The 15,633-nt window shown below is 45.7% G+C and overlaps 1 long non-coding RNA gene across 1 annotated transcript in view; it reads left to right on the top strand.

Annotated features, from left to right (window-relative positions):
- The first annotated feature begins 696 nt into the window (after positions 1 to 696).
- Positions 697 to 15,633, top strand: part of LOC144791113 (uncharacterized) — a 179,880-nt gene continuing 164,943 nt past the window's right edge. Inside the window, exon 1 of the long non-coding RNA XR_013602298.1 lies at positions 697 to 845. This is a non-coding gene — a long non-coding RNA (uncharacterized LOC144791113). The remainder of the gene's footprint in view (positions 846 to 15,633) is intronic.

Raw genomic sequence — 15,633 nt, 5'->3', positions numbered from 1 at the left:
GTTTAGACAGCAGCCGGGCAAATAGTGAGGTTCCTCTGCTATTTGGATGGATACTGGTCAAAGTGTGTATGCTGTCTGCTATTTAGCGAACTACCAGGTGAAGAATGAAGCTTCTTTTATATGTGCAAGATCTCCTGTCAAACAGAACATTGTTTCCGTATTTACAGACCTGCTGTGTTGCTGAGGGCCGGGCTTAGCTCCACTGTGTCTCCCTGGCCGGGCTTGGCTCCGCTGTGTCTCCCTGGCCGGGCTTGGCTCCGCCGACCCCGTGTTCCACTGTGTGGCACCTGTGAGCTGGGCTTTGCTTCACTCGCACTCTGGCCGGGCTTGGCTCCGCCGGGCCCCCTGGAACTACATTGCCCAGCAGCCTCATCGCGGCAAGGACGCCGCAGACGCGATTCGGAAGCGCCAGGAGGCGCATAAAGGCTCCCTTGGTACCGAGGTCGGGGGGAGCCGTATCTACAGACCTGCTGTGTTGCTGAGGGCCGGGCTTAGCTCCGCTGTGTCTCCCTGGCCGGGCTTGGCTCCGCCGACCCCCTGTTCCCCTGTGTGGCACCTGTGAGCCGGGCTTTGCTTCGCTCGCACTCTGGCCGGGCTTGGCTCCGCCGGGCCCCCTGGAACTACATTGCCCAGCAGCCTCATCGCCGCAAGGACGCCGCAGACGCGATTCGGAAGCGCCAGGAGGCGCATAAAGGCTCCCTTGGTTCCTCGTCCCGCGGGACGCGCGCGGGAGCGCCCGGGACAAGCCCGGGACAAGGCCGGGGCCGTCGGCGGCCCCCAGAGGCCAGAAGAGGCCGGGCCGGGCCACGGACTTTGGCCCCTTTCCCTTTGACTCTTTACAAACTGTGAGATATATACCCTATGACCTTTATCTTTATGTTTTGTGGCCTTTTTTAATGAACTTGCACTAGAGCTAGATTCTGGGTGATTCGTTTTTGTTTCAACAGTACTCGTGTTATAAATCTTGAAGTGCCCTAGGCTACTTAAAATGTCGAAACTTAGATCGGCAAAAATAACGACTGAGACCAGGACAATGGATAACTATCTAGTTAAGGTGGTTAGTAAGATCAATAAAGAAAGGCGACTCTCATTAAACAGGGTAAGCCCTATAGCTTCACCCACAAGTCCGAGATCACCTTTAGTTTTTCCGGTACTAGTGGATAGTTGTAATGAAGATCCGATTGTCATTAATACTAATGATACACCTCCAGTAGAGACACAGGAAGAGCGGGAAGAACTAGCCGACCTTACCCTGTGTTTGACCCCGACACCCTCTCCTAGGCCTTCACCAGTTCAATCGCCTGTTCGAAGAGTTGTGAGGGCATGTAGGAAGGCACCCACAAAGCGGGGGGGGGGGAGGGGAGGAAATAAAAAAAAGACAGGGACTATAACGACTAGTTCGACTTGTTCAGGAAGTGTATCTGAACCTACAAACAATGCAGAGATGAATAACCTGCTCCCTGCCCATATTGAGCTATTGGCAAGAATCATTGAATCAAAACTAGAACTTATGATTAAACCTCTTGTTGTAAAATTAGATCAGGTTACTCAAGAGGTTTCTAGATTAGGGGGTCTTTTAAATTCACACATAACCCTGACTAAAACACATAAGTGTGCCACCGCTGGTAATAACGTAATAGGGGTTGTAGGTAGCTCCAGTAAAGGGGAGAATAGGGCCATAGACACTACACAAACTATATTAGCTACCCAACCATCAATGGCACCAACTCGTAAAACCTCTCCACCTCTAGCACCAGTCACTCAACCATCTCCACCGAATCTCGGTAGTCAGAATATTATAGCTGGGGGGAATAATGGAGAGAGAAGTGTGCCTAAGAGAAGAACTGCAGACAATCTCCCTCCGGAGTGTGTCCCATATACAGTTGTATTAACAAATTTCCCTGAGGTTGATTCTTGTCTTACTGATTCTAGGCTAGAAACCCATGCGGCCCTAAAAAACAAAACACTAGTGTGGTTGAATAGGAATTGTGGTTTTCCATTTGCCTTTTCAAACGACATAATCTCCACACGAAGAGTCAGTTGGATAGGAAATGCTAGGAAGAACACTAGGGGGGACTGTATTATTGTAAATTTCAAGCACCTGCAACATGTTGCTACAGTCCTCCTTAGAGCAGCTTCCCTACCTATAGTGGATAACACCGTATGTGCATGGCCTCTTGGGTTTTTCTATAACCATCTTGTTAATACCCAGTCTTTACAATCTGACCAGCCCAAGTTTCCTGTCACCATAAATAGACGGGGAGTTGCCTGTTCTGTGCCAAATGGATATCAACCCCCAAACAGCCTGGATCCTTATTGTCATCAGTTGGCTAGCCCGTTCAATCAATTTGATCAATCCCTACCATTATTTAATCGTTATACCCCTTTATCCTCATTGGAGGAAAATGATTGACTCCTAATTGAACCTAGGACCATAGCTCAGCACCCAACATCTACTTTCAGAATTGCAACCTGGAATATTGCCGGTATTAAGGCTAAAGTTGGAAATGATGTGTGGATCAATTCATTAAAAACCTTTGACATTATTGTTCTACAAGAGACTTGGGATCAATCTAATAGCTTTTCTTTGGATGGTTGCAGTCATTTTTGCATCCCAGCAACCAGTAGTGTTGCAGGTAGAGCCAAGGGCGGTTTACTAAGTTTATTTAAACTTGATATAAAAGGCACTCTATCGCAGTGTAATTCAGGATGTGATAACTGTCTAATTGTTGAACTTTCTACCCAGGATAAGGCCAAGATTTTATTTATAAATTTTTATAATTCAAATGCAAATGACTGCACCGGTTACATTTTGGATGTACTGGATACATTTTTGTCAGCTTACAGTGTAAATGTGAATTCTTTTGAAATAATATTTCTTGGGGATTTTAATATTCATCCATGCACCCTACCATGTATTAGTTGCGAGGAAGAAGGCCCTCCTCTTTCTTCATTTATCCATCTGGAACATACTAGACGGGGGGAGTATCTACAAAACTTCCTGGCTAGATGGAATTTATATGAGTCAGGGTGCGGGGATGGTAAAAGCAGGTCCCCTACATTTAAGGGAAAAGATGATGGTACTATTATTGATTATATTTTTATGTCTTCTTTTTTGTTGTGTAAGGTTTTAAATTACAATACTGAGGTCTCGGTCTTTAGTGACCATAATCCGGTGTCAATGGAAATAAAGCATACGGACTTATTTTCATTGAAAACAGTGACACACAGAGGTGGCCTAAAGGTGACCATTAAAGATCAAGGACGTAGGCTAAAATGGACAAATATAGTCCCTGAAACTTTTCTGCTACAGGTATTGAATAAAGTAGAGGATGAAGTGGCAATATGCTTAGCAAATTGGGTGCAAAATAAAGAAGTTGTTCTCGCATTTGATAATATCTGCGCTGAAATTAATCAAAACCTACTTGCCGGTCCAAGAAAGAAGCCGTGTCAAGGCAAGAGGTGGTTTAATAAAAAATGCTCCAAGGCACACGGAGAACTACTCAGAGCCCTGAAGGCCACTCCAAAAGACCGAGCTTACATAGCTAGTCTAAGAACCGCGTATAAAAAAGCTATCTTAGAAAGAAAAAAGGAGTTGAAAGATGATGCTTGGGCCCAATTACTTGACCCAGATACCCTAAAAAATAGTGGATTATTTTGGAAAATTATAAATCAGCCATTATTCTCGGGTGAGGAGAATTCCCCACTTGAGGCAAATATCCCAGATGAGGGCTGGATAAAACATTTTGGAGAAATTTACTCTGATCCTAGTAATGATTCTTCAATGGGGGTTACCACCTTCATCGTTGAGGGTCCCGCTGTAACTTTTGAGGTTGCAGAAGTGGAAAGGGCGATAGACCTGACCCTGAAAAATAAGGCTCCAGGCCCTGATGGGGTCCCTGCAGATGTTTTTAAATGTGCCCCAAAATTTTGGTCAAAGATCTTGTGCAACGTTTTTAATGTCCTAACCCATGACAATATTCCGGTCTCGTGGAAAAAATCAATTATCATTCCAGTTTACAAGAAGGGTAACAGGCAGGACCCCTCCTGCTACAGACCCATCTCTCTAATTGACTCTTCTTTCAAAATATTGGGTCGGGTCATTTTGTTTAAATTGAATGAATGGGTGAACGAGAGAGGGGTATTGTCCAATGTCCAATATGGGTTTAGACCAAAGAGGAGCACATTAGATCAAGGTCTTAACCTGCATCTGCTAGTGGATAAATATACCAAGGCTAAGGAGGGGTCCATGTACTTAGGGTTCATGGACCTCTCGTCAGCTTTTGACCTTGTAAATCGGTCAAAGTTGTGGCAAATTCTACTCCATATGGGTCTTGATAGGGCTTTAGTCAATCTTCTGGCGGATCTACATTCTGGGCTATTAGCTTCCATCAGGGTCACTTCGGAGGGCCGCTGTACTAGTCATTTTAACTCAGAAAGGGGTGTCAGGCAAGGGTATATCCTGGCTCCCCTTCTTTTTACGATCTACATTAATGCCCTGGAACCCGCACTAAAGGAGGCCTCCATTGACATTCCGCGTGTAGGAGAACTTGGTATTCCAGTCCTCCTATACGCGGATGATGCTGTCCTGCTTTAGCGGACAGGGGTTGGTCTACAACGCCTTCTGGACGTATTTGAGAATTTTATGGGTTCTCTGGACCTTAAGATAAACGTCAAGAAGTCTCAAATTATGATAATGGGTAGGTGTCTTCTGGAAGAAGCACTCAAAAACTTTTTCCTGTGGTAGAGAAGAACTCTGCAGAGTATCTACTTTCCCATATTTGGGCATTACTTTTGATGAGAGAGGGAACTGGGGACCACAGCTAATAAATAGAAATATTTCCCTGGCAAGAACCTCTTCTGCTCTTCAGGGTTTCTCGAAAAAACTGGGGGCTAGGCCAATAGCAACACTAATGAAAATCTATAAAGCAAAATGCCTCGCAGTAGCTACCTACGGTAGTTCAATCTGGGGTTATAGCTCCCCGGATTGCTTACAGATTACCGAGAACACATTTTTAAGAGCTGTTCTTTCTGTGCCACAGTCTACCCCGTCATATACAATTCATACTGAACTTGGTGTAGGTTTCATTTCAGATACGAAAAAAATGGCCCCTCTGTTAGCATGGATGAAGATCTGGTTGAATCAGGAAATTCCCCTAAACCACATCATTTTGAAAGACTGTTTACAGCTAGATAGATATAAGAAAATTCAGTGGCTGGCATATATCAAAGATAGCTTTGTCAAGTTAGGGAGACCAGAGCTTTTTTCCTCACCAGAGTCGATAATATCAAAGGACATTGCACTAATTAAGGGTGCAATGGGGAAATGCTAAGCTTGGAAAGAAAACAAATGGAATTAAACAAACCTACTGTGAGGGCTAACATTATTATATCTACCCAAGAAGGACCTGAAATGTATTTAACTATTGTGAATCGACCGTATCACCGGTTCCTCCTAACTCGATTCCGGTTTAATTTGATCCATTTGAACCTTGGTCATTTTCCAGTCTGGAGTACCCCTGAAAATGCAATGCCGTGTTCTTGTGACAATTTTTCGACCCAGAACACAATGCACTTTTTGATGTTCTGTGGCCATTACACGGCATTAAGGGCCAAATTCTTGATCCCCATTTTATGTTATGTGCGATCTCTTCTATAGCGCACGGCTACCCTGGAGGGTGTCCTGGCGCTTTGGCAAAGAGACCTGAGTCCCAAAACATCCCAACAGCGGCTTATAAGTGGTCATGGAAGTCACGCGGAAAAGAGCCACGTCTTCAGCTCCTTTCTAAAGATGAGGAGACTGTTGGCTTTCCTCAGCGAGATCGGGAGCCCATTCCAATGGAGGGCCGCTAGATAGCAGAAAGACCATCCTCCCATCCGAGCACGTTTGATAGGCGGGACCACAATCGTAGCTGAAGTAGCCGATCGCAGCATCCTCCTAGGTGCATAAAAAGCCATTCGCTTCTTGATATAATTAGGACCTACAGAGTGAAGAGCTTTAAACGCCAGAGTAAGAGTTTTAAAAATGACTCTTTTAGAGATGGGGAGCCAGTGTAACTCTTTGAGCAGATTGGAGGCTCTAGCTCTACGTGGAAGGCCAAAAATGGCTCTTGCAGCCGAATTCTGAACTATTTGTAATCTTGTCAACAGATATTTCGGCAATCCCGCATACTTATTTATTTATTTATTTATTTTAACGACTTGTAGAGCGCCTGGTGACCCGAAGGCATCCCCGCGCTATAATGATTTTGATATCCAGATGAGATGGAGGAGAAAAAAGAAGAAAAGAAGAAAAAGGGGGGGACGTTATTTCGGAAATAGAAGAGTTTTCAATTTTTTTCTAAAAATAAGATAGCTGGGTTCCAGTCTGAGGGTACGGGGGAGTGAGTTCCATCCGGTGGAAGCTTTCACAGAGAAGCGTCGGCCTCCAGTGCGTGTCTTTTTGAATTTGGGGATGTTGGCTAGATGTTCATTCTCGGACCGCAGGGATCTGGGAGCTATATAAGGAGTTACCAGGTCGCTGAGAATCGGAGGGCCAGCTCCATTAATCAGTTTGTAGGCCGTGCACATGGGCATACAAGGCGTTAGCGTAATCAAGTCGTGATCCTATTAACGCCTGAACCACGATTTTTTTGTATTGCAGGGATAGCATTGGAAGAAATTTTCTAAGCATCCTCAGGATGCTGAAACATTTCCCTGATAGCCCATTGATCTGGGTTCTGAAAGAAAGGTCGACATCACAAATCACACCAAGAAGGAGGCTGGGTTTATTCAAGTGAAGCCAGCTCTTTTATTTCTTCAATTATTGCAGACCCCTAGGACCATGTTCCATGTTGCCAGTTTTCTAGTGGGTGCTGTCAGGATTAAGAATAGGAACATGATTAATAACTCCTAAATGTTGAATTGAATTGGGATGAAATCTAATATTATGTTTACATAATGAAAACGTTTACAGAATGAAAATGAAATGCGGGTATCTATAATGTATGAAGTTTTGTATCTTTTTTTAGCATTACCTCATTTTTATGAATTTTATGTATTTTTAAAGGGAATTTTTAGAAAAAATGTTGACATACTTTTTACTGTGTATAATTAATTCAGATTTTATCTTGTATAATTTATGTATCATAGTATATGTAAATTTTGTATAGAACTATTGTCTTTTTATGATATTGATTTATCGAAATAAAGTATTTTGACTGACTGACTGGCTATTTAGCCAGCAGCCAGGTAAATGTTCAATTGTGTTTTGCTATTTGCCAGGCTACCATTGAAATAGTATAAAATATCTGCCATTTAATCATTAGTCATGAAAATAGTTATGTTTATTTGCTATTTGCGTAACAGATGGCCACATTGTAAATAATATCTGCTGTTTTGTCAGCAGCTGGGCAATAAATGAGGCATATATGCTGTTTGCTTTACTACTGGTCAAATAGTACACAACCACTGCTAATTAGCCAGTGGCCAAGTAAATAGTGAAGTTTCCTTGTTTGCATTGCTACTGGCTAAAAAGTGCAGAATCTCTACTATTTAGCTAGCGGCCAGGTAAATAGTGGTTGTTCTGCTATTTCTACAGCTGCTGGCCAAACAGTGCAGAATCACTATAATTTGGCCAGTGGCCAGGTAAAAAGCAAAGTTTCTTTTCAAGGATGCCTGCCAAATAGTAAATCATTTCTCCCTGAAAGTCAAAGGCCACGTAAATAGCTACGAAAATTCACTCAATAGCTGCTAAGGGGTGTTTTACATAACCGGTGATACTATCAAGCTCCATCAAACAATCTGGAAAGAATGAAGGATAGAATCAGATATTCTTGGCCCTCAATTGGACTGCAGTGATAAGCATACTCTGTGTCACCCATCCTCACTGCAAAGACTCAGAGGAAAAGTATGATGTAGGAAAGATGGTGCAATCTGAAACAATCATGAAACTGAAGTACAGTGATGGTCTATGCTTGTGTACATATGTAAAGACTACCAGGGACTGCTTGAGATGGTAAGGAGCTAGAAGGAGTCCAACATTACAAAAGCATTAGAGTGGACAAACACTGATGAAATCATAAGGTACAGACTGTATAGGATTGTAGGTCAGGCAGAAACAAAAGGCTGTCATAGAGAGATTGAGCCATCACAAAGATGGACAGGGATCGCCAGAGACTGGTGGGAGCAGATGCAGACAAAGGCCTGTAGAGGGAGAGCAAAGACTCAAACTGAAACGAAGAGCCCAAGGCTGCCTATTATGTGCATCATGTCCCAGAAAGTTAAGAACCATCCCTGTGGCAGTCCCCCACATACTATTAACATAGTCTACAAGTGCACCTGATCTACAGTGAAAATTCAGCTATCATCTGGCAACAGGCTCACTAGTTCAGAATGTTTCCTATTTAATCCGTGACAGCATACATTTTAAGATTTGTTCACCCTATGGTACTTAATCTCTTCTTTTTTGTTGGTATCTGGGTAAATTGGTATCTGGGTAAATAAAGATTTTTTGCTATTTGAAAGCGACCCGGTCAGATTGTACTTGATCTCTGGCATTTAGTTGACAGCCAGGACAATAGCTAAATTGATTTGCTATTTCCACACCTGCCAGCCAAATAGTACATATTTTCTTCTATTTAATTGGCAGCCAGGTAAATAGTGAATTTTCTTCGCTGTTTGTACAGCTGTCATTGAGATAGTACATGACTTTAGGCATTTAGTCGGCAGCGAGGGAAATACTGCATTTTATTTGCTATTTGCATGACGGCTGACCAAATAGTATATGATCTCTGGTATGTAGTAGGTGGTCTAGGTAAATAGATGAGCTTCTTTGCTGTTTGCATGGCCACTCTCCAAATAGTAAATGATCTGTCATTTAGTCGATGGTTGAGTAAATAGTGAATTTTCTTTGCAATTTGCACAGCCATTTTTTAGGTCTCGGCTAAGCGCGCGGAAGGGCGTTCTCGCCGAGAACCTATTGTGGCCGTGTCTGCTTCCCAGGAGACAATCCTGGCCGTGCGCATCGCCTTGGAGGCGATTTGAAACTGGCACGCGCCGCGCTGGCCGTGGCTGTCTCCTGGGAAGCGCAAACATACACAGGCACACCTCCCCCTGCACGCATGCGCACACACACACGAGCGCACACAGAGACACTCCCCCTTACCCCCCGCCGTCACACACAGAGACACACACACAGGAGCGCACATACACGCACACATTCAGAGACACCCCGCCGTCGCACACATACACACACACACACACAAGCGCCCCCCAAGGCCCACTTACCGCCAATCCAGTGTTCTGTCGCCTCCGCGGGGCTCTCCCTCAGGCATGGGAGCCCCGCGTCACCACTGCTCCTCGGACCAGGAACTCCGTGGGCACGGGCTTCGCGCACAAGACGGAAGTCCCGCCCCCACGCTAGGTTTCGTTTTCGAGTGCGCACTTAACTTTTTAAATGTTTTTACCATGGCCAGCAGAGAAGAAAAGCACACGTCACACTATACAGTTTCGTGGTGAATACCAGGTGCGGGAGAAATTCAATTTCAATAAAGTTATGTTCGCAGTACGGTTACACCTTCACAAACAAACAGCAAATGGCGAGTCACACCTGCAGGCAACACGCGTCAGACATAGTGCACTAGATACATAACACACATGCTTTGGACACACGATCTTTCCCACTAGACACACAGCTTAGTTATCTGGCTTCACAACAGAGAGCCTTCAAGTCCAATGGCAACGCTCTTACGGACATGATTTAGACTGCACAGCTATCTCTCAGGTTAGCCCGGTTTTACCTACACCACTCCAGCTCATACGAGGCACCGTGTTCCAGTTGTGGGCTGTTACTTGAACATCAATTACATCCTCAGTTCTGTAGCCTCGTTTGCTTCAATAGCATTAATTTAATTATAAAAGGTTAAATACCCTGATTAGTAGAGGGAAAATCTCAGCTGTGATATTGTGTCCTGGGTTACATGGAACCATATAGACATATAGCCGTTAGGTTTTAGAGAGGTGAGTTAGAGCTCATGTTTCACGAAGGCCCATAGGGAAGGCTACAGCGTCCCACATAAGACACATAACTTGGCTTTACAAGTTACACAAATTGTACACGGGTTTGCTTTAGACAGAGCTATCCCTCAGGTGATACTGAACATAAAAGCTTTGGCAAGAGATAGCATATCTAACAGGGACCCGGTACACTTACTGGGCCAGGTGTCAGCCGCACTACTCTCAGTTGACACCAGTTGACACCAAACTTAAAAGCTCATTCTTCAGACAGCAGAATTAGCTTAAAGGCTTTGCTATCAGATAACAGTTATCTCTTTTGTTAAGGACGTCTAACAGCATAAAGCCTGAATCTCAGGCTAGAGCTATTCAAATGTGAAATTGGAAAATTCTAAGCACTTTGCACGATTGATTAAACCTAATATAAATAGGTTAAGTAATTTGCTCAGGATCACACTGACTGTCAGCAAGAAGCTGGGAACTCCACACTTGAAACCCAGCAGCTCAGTTGCCTGTTCACTCTTTCCTCCACCTTGGCCATCCAAAAATGTATAGTGCATACAGAGAGTTAACTTTGGTTACTTGGATTACTTAGTTTTAAGTCATGCAGAAAAACTGGATTTTGCATAGCACATTAAAGCTAAGCTTTCATACGATCTCATCTTTCATCCTGAATCTCATTTTTTGTTCTCCCTTCCTTTATCTCTCCCCTTTCACTCTAAACGTTATTGTCTTTCTTGCAAATTCCAACTCTGTGCTATAATAGAGAAACTGAGGTAATACGTCATACAGTCATGTACATTTGGACTAACATTACAAAATCAATGTTACGGCACTGATTTCCACATGTAACCCATAATGCAAGCCTTGCTTTTAGCTGTCATGTGCTGAGGATTCCATGCAGTATTACAGGATCCAGGAATACTGCTGTGCTGTAACACTACACCACTATTATAACCTTTTGAGTCAAAAGTGAATGACTGAGCAGCTTCTAATAGGGGCCGAAGTCTGCCACATTCCCCTAAAAGAGGCACATTCCTTACCCTACTGACGTCCCTTTTCCAGAAACCTATTGAGCCTCCTATGGATATCTTTGGCCCATTTGGAAGTTATCTCGGACCACGAAAAGCGTTGTGGTGCCATGCTCATGGGCGATTGTACACTACATGCATGGTGAATAACAATGACAACAGCTCAGTTATTTATGCATGGTCCTTAAGGATGCATTTATCATCAAATCATATAGCAGTCTTTTTAGGTCAAGCCTGGGCAGTGCATGCACTGCTTTGCGAGGCATGCTGTATTCAGGTATGGACTTGAAGTTCCTCCCATTTTCAGCCCATCTTTTCAATTGGCTCCTTTTACTGTCCTTTCTAAATGGTTGTTTTTTTAATAATGCCTAGGTTTAGTAGTTAGTCCCACTCTAGTACCGCCTTGTCTATGTTTGTAACCTCCCCTGAGGACTGGAACTTTTATTTGTGTTATTGCTCGGTATGTTTTATTTAGTCTGTGAACACTATTTTCTTGAATGATTTCTCCTATTGCACCTACAACAGGTTTTCCTGTAATACAGCATGGCGCCAGCTTTTATATTTTCTTAGTATTGGAGGATGTATCATATTTACAGCCTGCACCTTTTAATTGATATTGACATTTTTTGGCAGCGCTGTCCGTTTTAACTATAGTGGCTGCACTCAATTCAATTCAATTCAATTCACTGCACTCCTTTCTTTCTTTCTTTACTTTGCCAGCGCGTTCTACTTTAACTATAGCGGCTGCGCTCCTTCCTTAACTTACGTTGTCAGCGTGGGCCGCTTTGACAATAGCGGTCCCACTCCTTTTTAGGTCGAGGCTACCGTCGCACTGCGAAGCAGTCCCCAACACTGTACAGCGAGGAACTTTCCTATTAAAGGGACAGTGCTCGCGCGCACGCATCTGTGTCGGAACATTTGGGGTAATCTGCAGAGCCGCTGTTGTTGACAGTGTCGCACAGCTTTCTGCCGGCTTTCATTGCCTTTCCTTTGTTGTACCGTAGAAATGACGGGCGCAGGCGAGATATCGTCAGGCGGCCGCCACAGCTCCCCCTGCTGCGATATGCACAGAAGGCTCTGTGTGTGTGTGTGTGGCTCTGTCTGTCTGTGTGCGCGTGGGTGGCTCTGTCTGTGTGCGCGTGGGTGGCACTGTCTGTGTGCGCGTGGGTGGCTCTGTCTGTGTGCGCGTGGGTGGCTCTGTCTGTGTGCGCTTGGGTGGCTCTGTCTGTGTGTGCGTGGGTTGCTCTGTCTGTCTGTGTGTGCGTGGGTGGCTCTGTCTGTCTATGTGTGCGTGGGTGGCTCTGTCTGTGTCTGTGTGTGCGTGGGTGGCTCTGTCTGTCTGTGTGTGCGTGGGTGGCTCTGTCTGTCTGTGTGCGTGGGTGTATCTGTCTGTGTGTGCGTGGGTGGCTCTGTCTGTGTGTAGGTGGCTCTGTGTGGGTGGCTCTATGTGAATGACTCTGTGTGGGCGGCTCTGTATGTGTGTGTGGGTGGCTTTGTGTGGGCGGCTCTGTATGTGTGTGTGGGTGGCTTTGTGTGGGCGGCTCTGTGTGGGTGCAAATGCAATAGGTCTCGCATTTGCGAGCGATTAAGCTATTGGCATTGTAAATGACAATGTCATTTATTTATGTTTTCAAAACAAAAACATAAATAAAAATAATGTCATGAGCAATGCCAATGGCTCTAACTTTAACAATGTCGAGACCATTGCATTGTAAATGCTTGTGCTATTTAGTCAGTGACAAGGTAAATAGTGAAGTTTCTTTCGTTTTCACATAGCTGTGGGAAAAGAGTACATAATATCTGCTATTTATTCGGAGGCCAGGAAAATTGCGAATTTTCTTAGCTGTCTACATGGTGAAATGGTCCATCAAGTCAAGTCAAGTTTGAATTTATATAGCGCACTACTCACCCAGAGGGTCTCAAGGCACTTGAGGGAGGGGGGGGAGCTTTACTTATCAAATATCCAAGTTTTAAGTTGTTTCCTGAAGGAGAGGTGGTTCTGTGTGAGGCGGAGGTGGGTGGGGAGGGAATTCCAGGTCTTGGCCGGTAAGTAGGAGAAGGATCTTCCTCCCATGGTGGATCTTTGGATGCGTGGAATTGCGGCGAGGGCTTGATTGGACGATCGAAGTTGGCGGGTGGGGGTGTAGAAGGACAGGCGCGTGTTGAGGTATTCGGGTCCTAGGTCGTAGAGGGCTTTGTGTGCGTGGGTGAGGAGGCGGAAAGTTATTCTCTTGTTGACGGGGAGCCAGTGGAGGTCTCTCAGGTGACCGGAAATGTGAGCTTGGCGGGGGATGTCTAGGATGAGTCTGGCTGAGGCGTTTTGGATGCGTTGGAGTTTTTTCTGTAGTTTGGCTGTTGTTCCGGCGTAATGGGTGTTTCCATAGTCTAGTCTGCTTGTGACCAGTGCATGGGTGACCGTCTTTCTTGTTTCGGTGGGGATCCAACGGAAGATTTTGTTGAGCATTCGTAGGATGTTGAAGCATGATGATGAGACAGCGTTGACTTGTCTGGTCATCGAGAGGGAGGAGTCCAGGATGAAGCCCAGGTTACGTGCGTGGTCTGTTGGTATGGGTGCGGTTCACAGGGCCGGTGGCCACCATGAATTGTCCCAGGCGGAGGGGGATGATCCTAAGATGAGGACTTCCGTTTTGTCTGAGTTAAGTTTAAGACGGCTGTTCTTCATCCAATCGGCTACTTCTTTCATCCCTTTGTGTAGGTTGGTTTTGGCGGTGTTTGGGTCTTTGGTGAGGGATAGGATCAGCTGAGTGTCGTCTGCGTAGGAGATAATGTTGAGGTTGTGTTGGTGCGCGATGGATGCGAGGGGACTCATGTATACGTTGAAGAGGGTGGGACTGAGTGAGGATCCATGGGGTACGCCGCAGATGACTTCGGTGGCCTCTGACCTGAAAGGGGGGAGGCGGACTCTCTGGGTTCTTCCGGCGAGGAACGAGATTATCCAGTCTAATGCTTTTCCTTGTATTCCGACGTTGCTGAGGCGCTGTATGAGGGTGCTATGACAGACCGTGTCGAAGGCTGCGGAGAGGTCGAGTAGGATGAGGGCAGACGTTTCTCCGTTGTCCAGAAGAGTTCGAATGTCGTCTGTTGCTGCGATGAGGGCGGTTTCGGTGCTGTGTTTGGCTCGGAAGCCGGACTGCGAAGGGTCGAGGGATTTGTTGGATTCGAGGAAGGCGGCGAGTTGACTGTTGACGGCTTTCTCAATGACTTTGGCAGGGAAAGGGAGGAGCGAAATGGGGCGGTAGTTTTTAAGTTCGGTGGGGTCCGCTGTAGGTTTCTTCAATAGGGCGCTGAGTTCGGCGTGTTTCCAGCTTTCCGGGAAGATGGCGGAGTTGAGGGAGCAGTTGATGACGTCTCGGAGATGGGGTGCAATAATGGAGTCTGCTTTGTTGAAAATGTGGTGGGGACATGGGTCGGTTGGAGATTCTGAGTGAATGGTGTTCATCAGGCGGATGGTGTCTTCAGTGGTGATTGGGTTCCAGGCGTAAAGGTTGTTGGAGGGGGGTTTTGGTTCGGAGGTTGGTGGGGTGGGCTGGTCTCCAAAGCTGTTATGTATGTCGGCGATTTTGTTGTGGAAGAACGAGGCAAGAGAGTCGCAGAGGTCTTGGGATGGAGTGATGTCGTTGGTGCCGGCGGAGGGGTTGGTAAACTCTTTGACGATGTTGAATAGTTCTTTGCTGTTGTGGGCGTTGTTGTCGAGTCGATTCGTGAATGCTGATTTCTTTGTGGATCGGATCAGTTGGTGGTGTTTGCGGGTGGCGTTCTTGAAGGTGGTCAGGTTACCAGTGGTTGGGTTTTTACGCCAGGCTTTCTCGCGGGTGCGACAGATCTTCTTGGATTTCTTAAGGGCATCATTAAACCAGGGGGCTTTTTTGTTGCCTTGTTTGATTTGATGGTTTTTCAGGGGTGCTAATTCGTCAGCACTGTGGGTGATCCATTGTGTGAGGTTGGTGGCTGCTTGGTTTAGGTTCAATGATTTTGCAGGAAGGTTTTGGTGAAGCGATGTGAAGAGCTGTTCGGTGGTGATTTTATTCCAGTTTCTCCGGGGAATAGGTTGTGGGTGGTTGTGGGTCGTGGTCTTTTTTTTGTAGTTGAAGTGAACGCAGCTGTGGTCCGTTCAATGGAGAGATGTGGTGTGATTAAAGGAGATGTGCTTGCTGGAGGTGAAGATTGGGTCGAGCGTGTGCCCGGCAAGGTGGGTGGGGATGTCGACAAGTTGTTTGAGTCCGAGATTGGCGAGGTTGTCTAGAAGGGTGGTGGTGTTGCTGTCGTTGTTCTTTTCCAGGTGGAAGTTGAGGTCTCCCAGTAAGATGTAGTCCTGGGAGGGGAGGGCGTGAGGGCTGATGAAGTCAGTGATGTCATCGCTGAATTGTGTGCAGGGTCCGGGTGGTCTATAGATGAGGGTGCCTCTGAGTGTGGTCTTAGGGTCGGCGTGAATCTGGAAGTGAAGGTGTTCGGCGGTTGTGAGGTTGTCATCGGAACTGGTCGTGATGCGGATGGTGTTCTTATGGACGATGGCGATGCCTCCTCCAGTTTGGTAGATGCGGTCCTTTCGGATGATCTTGTAACCGTCCGGGATGGCTATGGCGATGTC

This window comes from Lissotriton helveticus, chromosome 11 (genome assembly GCF_964261635.1).
Source record: "Lissotriton helveticus chromosome 11, aLisHel1.1, whole genome shotgun sequence".
NCBI classification, from domain to species: Eukaryota; Metazoa; Chordata; class Amphibia; order Caudata; family Salamandridae; genus Lissotriton; species Lissotriton helveticus.
Note: the sequence above shows the minus strand (reverse complement) of the source record. Positions and strands in the feature narration are given on the sequence as shown.